Here is a 9,628-nt window from a genome sequence, read left to right as displayed (position 1 = left end):
GAGGATGAGTAGAGGATCCCAGAAGGGGTGCCAGGGCTCTTCCCAGGGAGTCAGGAAGACTTCCTAAGGAGGAGGCATTATAAATGGGATTTTGAGGTATGCATAGGAATTTGCAAACTAGGGAAGGGCCTCCAGGCAGAAGGATGGTGAGAGTTGTGAGATCATGAGGAAGCAATTAGTCAACCCACAAGCATCCAATGAGCACCTCCTGTATGCCAGGGGGTGGCAAAACGGCTGTGAGCAGGACAAAGTTCCTGGAAGCCATGAGGCTGTGGAACCAGGCCCAGGTCTGGAGCCTGCTTGGTCACCACTGCTTATGTGACTTTGGTCAAGTGACTTGAGCCTCGGTTTCCTCACCTGAAACCTACTTCACTGGGTGCCTGTGCAGAGGTCACACACTCAGAAGGGCGCCCGATTCAGAGTAGACCCACTAGCAGCGCCGGTGACTTTTATTCGTCAGGAGTCTGGGGTGGAGGGTGGACCTCGGTTTGGGTGGACAAGAGTGGCCTGGGTGGGGCCACGACAAATGTGGGAGCCAGCAGACTCTGGTGGGGAGCAGATCTAAGCTCAGTGGACAATCTTGGGTCCTGTGGGGACATGTGAGGACACTCGGTACCCGACCCTGCGTCTATGCAGATTCCAGGGACAAAGCCCAGGACAGAAGTAGGAATTCCTGCTTCCAAAAGCAGGAAGCAGGATTTGGCCTGAGACCTGTCTTGCCCTCTCTCTGATCCTCCCACCCTGTCTTCCAAAGAGAGCAGGGGGTCTGGCTGTGCCTTGGTTTCTTCATCTGTAAAGTGGGGAAAATCCTCTAGTGGGGAGAGGCTCAGGGAATGTCCTCAGCTCAGGGCAGGGACACAGTCAACACTGGCTACATGAAGGGTGATTACAGAGGTCGCTGCATCCAGAGGGGGCACTTCAGGCAGAAGGGGCTCCAACGCATGCACTTTCCTGCAGCAAACAGCTCTCAGACTCTGCAGTGCTCTGAGGACGTCCTCCCCCTTGAGGGGCCTCAGCTCTAGGCTGTAAGTTCAGCGCCCACAGCCACCCTATGGGGCCCTGCGATTCCCTAAGCTCCCTGAGCTCGTGGGTGCTGCAGCTCCATAAAGGGGATGGAATCAAAGTGTAATCCTGTGAGGTGTCCCCTCCATCCCAAGTCTTTGCACACAGGCTCAGTGGCCTCAGTCCCTCCGGGATGGTCCCTGTGCTGATACAATGTGGCTGAGTGGTTTGGGTGCCATCTCCAAGCCTTGGGCCACTGCATGAAGGGACACTGTTTGCCAGCACCTCCTCAACACTTAGCTTTATCTGAGTTTGAGCTCTTGCCCATCTGATAAGTGGCAGGGACAGTAATCCTGTGAGGTGTCCCCTCCATCCCAAGTCTTTGCACACAGGCTCAGTGGCCTCAGTCCCTCCGGGATGGTCCCTGTGCTGATGCAATGTGGCTGAGTGGTTTGGGTGCCATCTCCAAGCCTTGGGCCACTGCATGAAGGGACACTGTTTGCCAGCACCTCCTCAACACTTAGCTTTATCTGAGTTTGAGCTCTTGCCCATCTGATAAGTGGCAGGGACATGGCACCTCCTGGTGGCTTTAATTTGCTTTCTTTGGGTCATAAGTGAGGCTGGGCACCTTTTAAAACTCAGAAAGCTTTTTTCCTGGGTGTGGCCTCCCAACTATCCCAGCCTTCCAGAACAGTGGGACATGTGCCTATCTCGGGACGGTGAGTCCTGAAAGGGAGGGCCAGGGATTCATTTAGTGGGCCAGCCCTAGGCAGCCAGGGTGTCACTAAAGCGATTTGCAATGCCCTGGTCTCCTTCACCTGGGTGGCCCCCAAACCTCAGCTCTGGCACAGAGTGGTTGATTGGCAGAGAGCAATTGATTGGGTCACTTGCCAGAGGCCACCCCCAGCCGGTGAGTGGCATAGTCAGATTTTTTTTTTTTTATTGTGAAATTCACGTAACAGAAAATTAACCATTTACAAAATGTACCTTTCAGCAGCATTCAGCACATTCACAATGTTGCACAACCGTCATCTCCACCCAGTTCCAGAACATTCAGAAGGAAACCCAGTGCCCATCAGCATCACACCCCATTCCCCTCCCCCAACCCCTGACACCAACACTCTGCTGTCTGTCTCTAGGATGTGCCTGTTCTGGACATTTCGTTTAAGTGGTATCACACACTGTGTGGCCTCTCGTGTCTGGCTCCTCTCAGCACCATGTTTCCCAGGAACATACACATTTTCATGTGTGTCAGAACGTCCTTCCTTTTTATGGCCGAGTAATACTCCACTGTATGGATACACCACATTGTCTTTATCCATTCATCCGTGGTGGATGTTCGGGTCGTTTCCACCTTCTGGCGGTTGTGGATAGCACTGCAATGAACATTCCTATACAGGGATTTGTCTGAATACCTGTTTTCCATTTTCTCGGGTACATAACTAGAAGTGGAATTGCTGGGACATATGGTAATTCTAGTCTGGATCTGCACCCAGGCCCTCCCCAAATTCACTCTATTGTGCCCAGGGGCTCCTGGAAGCACCGCTTTGGGGGGACCAGGAGCTCAGGGAGTTTCTGGGCCTAGCTCATCCGGCTGGGGAGGGAGGGCAAAGTTTCTAGGGCCCGGGGGAGTGGGCCCACCAACTTCCTCTTTGGCCCCAGCCCCTATCTCGGGGTTCGGGCACCCTCAAGTTTCACAGCAGTAGGGGCCTTGTCTGGTGGAGGCGGACATGGGCAGGATGCTCCCACAAGATCAGACTTTAGATTCTGGCTCCATTTTCAGGCTCCGTCCCTGGGGTTCACGAGGGAACCTGGGGCCCGACAGGGCGAGCATGGCTCTGAACCAAAGTCCAGGTGATTACCGCATTTATGGAGTCAAGACAGTGTGTGCGCCCTCGGCCACCACTGTCGGGAGTGCCACTGTTGGGAGTGCCACAGTTGGATGCTGTGACGTTTAATGTAACTGCCCTCCATAAAGTCATTTGATTACTCATGTGCTCTGAGCGGTTTGCTCCCCAGACCTCTCCCAAGCAGAACACCTGCGGGCCACTTCCTCCGTGTTCACAGGTGAGGAAACTGAGGCACAGCCAGGCCACCACCCCTTTCCTCTTCAGGGACGAAATAGGGATGGAGAGGAAGCTGGGTCGACTCAAACCATCACTCAGCTCACACATCTGGGACTCCCCCACCCCGGAGCTCCCAACCCCAACGTGTCGAGGCTAGAAACTTCTAGAGACTCAGACGCAGCACGGGGCAGGGTTCGAGTCCTCCCCAACCCCTCAAAGCCACGAATCTGATCTTCGACTTCCAGAACCTTTCGGAAGACTAGCCCGCTGCGCCTGGACGTCTGGGGGTGCAGGCCAGGTTTTTCGAGTTCTGGAACTTTCGAAGCCCCGACAAAGACCTGAGGAGTGACTGGGCTCGACCTGCCTCCCTGCCCCACATCTGATTATTTCTCCATCCGACACGCGAGGTCCTTACTGGCGGGGACGGGCAAGGCGCCGCTTGCACACCCCCAGCCGCGGGGTCTCACTCCGCAGCCGCGGGCCGGACCCAGGCAGGGCCGTGAGAGTGGAGAGGGAGGCGACAAGGGGACGGTGGTGGCCGAAATCTGCCGGGAAAGGGGAAGGGGCGGGGCCGGGGAGGGACGGAGGGAGGAACCTGCGGGGGGACTCCCGGGCCACCAGGAAACTCGGCCCAGCTGGGGAGGACCCGGCGGGAGGGGGGAAGGAGCGGGCCGGGGGAGGGGACGCCCGTGCCCAGGTGGAAACTCTCCCTTGTGCTCACGGGCGACGAGCGCAGGAACAAGAGGCCAGAGCTGGCCCGCCGTCTGGGGGTGAGTGTCGGGGGTCCCTGAGGACCTGGCGGATCCCCGTGGTGGTGATGGGAGGGTGGCTGGAGGGGACAGTCGGGGCTCTGGAGCAGCCCAGGTAAGTGTGTCCGCCGCGTTTGCGCTGAATATGCGGGGACACACCGGAGCCCCGAGTCTGCGTAACCCGGTTGCCCTTCTCATCCGTGACGGTGGCCGCTCGGGTGCTGGTCGCGGGGAGCCACCCGCACGCCACCCCAGACTCCCGCCCCCTCCCAGCACTGGGCGGGATGGGACCCGAGCTGCCGATGGCGCCGGTGCGCGCGGCGGTTCCTGTGACCGCCGCTGCTGTCGTTGCGGAGGTTGTTAGCTCGCCGATGGGGAGGGTCTGGGCGGGAACGGCCCCCGGGTCCCCAGGACCCCGGGCTGGGTTTACTACGGTTTCCTGAGTGGGGACCGCGGCGGCTCTACCAGGCACTGGGCCACGTGCCCGAGCTGGGGACCGCAGCTGGAGGCTTCCCCTGGCGTTCAGGTCCCAGCGCAGCCAGCAACTGCCTGTGTGGCTTGGGCAGATTGCTCCTGATTCTCTGAACGCGCCTCAGTTTCCCCTCTGTAAAATGAGAAAGTGACCCAGCTGTGATGGGGATACCTGAAGTGTTTTATGATGGGGTGTACTTCTGGCCACCGGGAGACCTTGAGTGAGTGGCTTTAGGTCTCCCAGCCTCAGTTTCCTCCCGTGTCAGGTGGTGCTCATGTTGTCAACCAACACTGTGGCCAGTAGCCACCATTCTGGTCCCTTCCCGAAAGGTTCCTGACCAATTTTCTCTTTGGGGCAAATTTTTTTTCATGGCCACTCTTGAAATGTGGAAATTGACCCCCATGCTCCCCCTGCCCATGAGCCAGGGCCGCCTGCAGTCCAGATCTGGGATTCAGGGCCCAGGGGGAGCTGCCCAAGTCTCAGGCCAGCCCTGGGGTCTGCTGCTCCCTTCCACGGTCCAGTTGGCTTCCAGCTGGCTGCAGGCGCAGCTGATATCGTTGGAGTCAGGAGGAAGAGGTGTAGCCCCCAAGTCAGTTAGCACAGCCCCTACCTGGCCGAGGTGAGCAGCTTGTGTTAGCCCAGCCCAGACCAGACACCCCCGCTTCCCCTCTCCCTCATCCCCAGGGTGTGGTGGTTCCTGCCAGGTGTGCTGGGTGTGTGGGAACCAAAAGGGGACCTTAGAGCTTCTCTACTCAGACCAGACAAGCTGGCTCAGCCCAAAGACCCTGGGGTGAGGCTGGATTAGCTCAGGAAGAGCAGGGAAGGTCTCACCAGGTGACTTCTGCCACCAGCCTCTGAGGCCCAAAGCAGGGCAGGAACTTACCTGGGCCGTCCATGAGCCAGGGAGGATGCCCTTGGTGGCCTTTCTTCCTGGTAGGATTCTGGCTTGTCTTGATTGCCTCCCTATGATGGGGAGCTCACTACCAGTTTAGCAAACTAAAGGAAGTCCCATCGAATGGTAGTTAAAGGCAGGGACTGTGCTCCCACCCAAACTTCCTTAGGTGAGTGCCTTGACCGCTCTGTGCCTCAGTTTCCCTATTGACAAAAAGGGGGCTAACACAGCCCCACCTCCTGGCACAGGTTGGAGTTTAGATGATGGCGACAAGGCCACACGCGGGACATGGCAGGTTAACTCTAATCTGATTGCCCAACTCAATATGTTCTCACTCGTGACATTTATCTTCGCATGAAAGAAATAATACAGTAGTCCTCCTTATCCTTGGCTTGACCTTCTACAGTTTCAGCCCACAGAAGTCTAAATTTTATTATCCCACATGATCACAAGAAGAAGGGTAAGTAAATACAGTACAGTGAGATATTTTGAGAGAGAGAGAGACCACATTCACATAACTTTATTACAATATATTGTAATTCTTCTATTTTATTAGTTATTCTTACTGTGTCTATTTATAAATTAAATTTATCAGATATGTATGTATAAGATAAACGTAGTATATATAGGGTGTTGTACTGTCCATGGTTTCAGGCATCTACTAGGGGTCTCGGAATGTATTGCCCAAGAATAAGGGGGTGACTGCTGTTTTGAGAATACTGCACTCTAAGTACAGGGTCCACAGGAGGGCCTTGGCCAGCCTGAAGGTGTGTGGATCCAGGAAGTCCCCGGAGGAGGTGCCCATGAGACCTGTTTCCCTATCAGCCCTGGATTGTGGGAAGGGTCCAAGTTTAACTGAGATGCACAGTCTGCCTCCCCCAGCCTCAATTTCCCCATCTAGGAAGGGAACCCAGAAATACCCTCTGAGGCTCCACTGGGCCAGAGCTAACATTTATTTAGGGGCCCCTGTCCAGCCTCAGATCCCTTCCTGGACCTGGCCCAGGTGCCCCAGGCAGTTCCCGTGGTGGGGAAGGCCAGCCCATCCAATGAGTCACCTGTGAGGGAGCCTCTGGACCTAGAAACTAGGGACACCAAGGTCTAAAGGGCGTCACCCTGCCTCCAACCCAGTGCTTTTTCCAAACCCAGGTATTCATCCTTATGTTGGGCACATGTTGACCTAAATCCACTCTCACACGTGCTTTCACTAAAGCAGAGTCTGGCGATAAAAGCTTTCTAAGGAATTATCTTTACTAGGCTTTTTCTTCTTTTTTTCTGTTTACAAAAGCAATTCCTGTTCCTTGTAAAAAGGGACCAGCCCTACATTAATGGGATACCAAGCTGGTACAAACCGGTAAGGAACCACCTTCAGGGTCGGGCAGGTCAAGGTTCAAATCCCACCAACCCTTCCCAGCCTCAGTTGGCTGTGTGACTTCAGGCAGATGAGCACCCTCTCTGTGCCCAGCTCACCCACCTGGAAACTAGAGCCCCTCCAGAAGATTCAGTGAGAGTCCTGGGGGCTCATCCACAGGCCAGGAACTCACATTCTCTCCTGCAATTGCCTCCGACTCCCACCCTGGGTTTCTCCACTCTGGAGGAACCCTCTTCTCCAGGAAATTGTCTGGTTTGCTTCCTCTCTGTCCCCCATTAGTGCATCAGCTCCTCGTCATCTTGGCTGTGTCCCCAGAACCTAGGCCACCAGTGTGGCATACACTAGGTGCTCAGCACTTGCTCAGAGAAGTAACCAGTGTGCAGGTGATAATGGTAGCTGCTGCTAATAGTAATAGTTCATTGTTGGTGCTCCATAAATGTGTCACTTGGAAAAAAGACCACTGCTTGGAGCAGTCAAGCAGCCAGCCTTTCCCAGGATTCAGGTCCTTATACACACAAATAGGATTCTTCCAGATGCTTCTCTAACCCTCCACCCCTCGCCTTGCCTTTTGGCAGCCTCTGAATGTTCTAAATCCCAGCTGAGGGCTGGTAGGAAATGCAGAAAAATGGCCACAGCAATGCTACATTCAAGGTGAACCGCCAGTTGGCAGCAGCCACCGTCCCAGCTTTGCAGACAACGATGCTGAGGCCAGCTTCGTTGAGTCCCACCTGGGACTTGCCCCAGGTCCCATGGATGGTCAGTAGCTGGGTCAGAATGTCCTTCCTCAGGGCTGCCAGGGGCTACCATGGCTGCTTCAAAGGCATCAGCTCTTCTAGTACTCACAGCTGCTGGGCCAGGTGAGGACAAGCTCTTGATTTTCCAGTGGGGAAAACAGAGACCCAGCTGTTGGGCCAGTCAGGGGCACCCAGGCCTGCATGTGCCTGAAGCAGGAGCTGGGGGTGGGAGAGATGGGAGGCAGGTGTGTCTGACAGACCCAGAGAGAGATCCAGAACTAGCCCTGTCTGAGCCTCAGTTTCCTCATCTGGAAAGTGGGAGCATCATGTGGGAAATATCACCTTGACACAATGGAGGTCTGAAAGTCAACGATAGGGAGAGAAGGGACCAGGGCCAGGCCCAGGTGGTGCCAGCGGGTGGGGCCTCACTGCCTGCACTTATATGTCCCTGTGTCTCTCAGCCTCATCAGACTCCTGGGGGACAGTGACAAGACCAGGGTTGAAGGGGACAGAGGGGCCTGGAGTCACACATACCTGGGGCAAGGGCTGGGCCTTGGCTGTCACCTGGGAGTGATGGCAAAGGACATGGGGCCAGAGTGCTGCCACCCAAAGAGGCCTGGAATTAATGCTGCTGAGTGGTGAGCCCTTCTATATATCTACTGGCTCATTAATATTCAGTGAGTCATTCATATTTAGTGCTATGTATAATCAGTGAATCATGAATATTCAGTGGACATGAATGTATGGTGCCTCTGGGACTGTTTTGTGGCTTGTTAATATTCATCATGAGCCATTAATATTCATTCATGTATCATGAATGTGCCTTGCAGCAATTCATTGTTGCTTTGAGACTATTTTATATATCACAAATAGTGGGTGGCTCCTGTATATTTAATGACTCATTAATATTCAGTACTTCACTAACATACAGCACTGCTTGCTTATTAAATGAATCGTGGATATTCCAGAGCTGTGACAGTTCAGCGCTTTAGCGTATTAAGAAGATTCAGAGCCAGGAATGTTCAGCACCTCTTGGTCCCACCCTCTGGGCTCCAGCAGGCTCTTGCTGACTTACCTTGACCGAATCGAATCGTACGTGTGAGTCAAGTCAGATTTCCCATGTCTGATGCTGGTGCATGCTGCGGAGGACAGCAGGTCTGGGCATTTGGAGCCTCTTTGAGGAGGTGACATTTAGGTTGAGGCCTGAAGATCAAGGACAGCCAGGGGGAGGAGCCGGAATGGAAAGAAGGGTGTCCCAGGTGGAGGCAGGTTGGTGCAAAGGCCTGAGGCAGGGCTGAGCCTGGGTGTTAAAGGACAGATCAGGAGGCCATGTGGCAGAGATTGAGGGAGGAGAGACGGGGCCTGAGAGGATCCACATCTGGCAGCCACACCCCTGGGGAAGCTCATGGGTATTTTTTTTTTTTTTGGCAGTTGGCCTGTAAGGGGCCCTGGGTCTTGGCAGACAAAAATAGGTGGTGCTGTGGCTTTTCTGTGTGCATTACAAGAAGTGGGCCTTGGTGATGGAGAAATCACACCCACATGTGATAAGCGACAGCCCTGGTCAGGACTGACTGGTCTGGCAGTGGGGGGCCAGGCGAAGGTCCCTGAGAGTCAACCGGCTGTCACTGCTGTGACTCTGTACACTGGTAGCACCTTGTCCAACGTGAGGCGAGACTTCTCCACCCACCTTGAGCACCATGCACAAGCAATACATGGACATGCTCATCCAACAAATACCTGTTCCTGGTTTATGGTCCATCATGACCCAGCAGCTCTTGCCTGGACAGCAGACTGCGTCTCCTGCTGCCCCTTGATGTCCTATGGAAAGGCTCAGAAGTTTCTCATGTTCTGTTCTCCCTGGTTCTCCCTTTTCCACCCTCCACATCCAGTCTCTAAACTTTGATGAGTCCCTTCATCCTATTTTCTAAACCTCCCCACTCTACCACACCCCGCTGGCCAGCCCCCCACCCAGGCCCCCAAATTCTTCCACCTGGACACTGCCCCAGCCTCTACTCCTACTCAGATTGTCCCTGCCCCCTTGGTGGCCATAGGGGACTTCTTAAAAGCATAAGTTGGGGCCGGCCTGTGGCTCACTCGGGAGAGTGCGGTGCTGGTAACACCAAGGCCACGGGTTCGGATCCCATGTAGGGATGGCCGGTTGCTCACTGGGTGAGCATGGTGCTGACAACACCAAGTCAAGGGTTAAGATCCCCTTACCAGTCATCTTTTTTTTTTTTTTTCCTTTTTGTCTTTTTTCGTGACCGGCAACGGATCGCAACCCTCAGTGTCACGCCCGTACCGGACTGGGACCGGCAACGGGATCGCAACCCTCGGTGTTGCCCCC

The sequence above is a fragment of the Galeopterus variegatus genome, unplaced genomic scaffold (genome assembly GCF_000696425.1).
Source record: "Galeopterus variegatus unplaced genomic scaffold, G_variegatus-3.0.2 Scaffold1390, whole genome shotgun sequence".
NCBI lineage: Eukaryota > Metazoa > Chordata > Mammalia > Dermoptera > Cynocephalidae > Galeopterus > Galeopterus variegatus.
Note: the sequence above shows the minus strand (reverse complement) of the source record.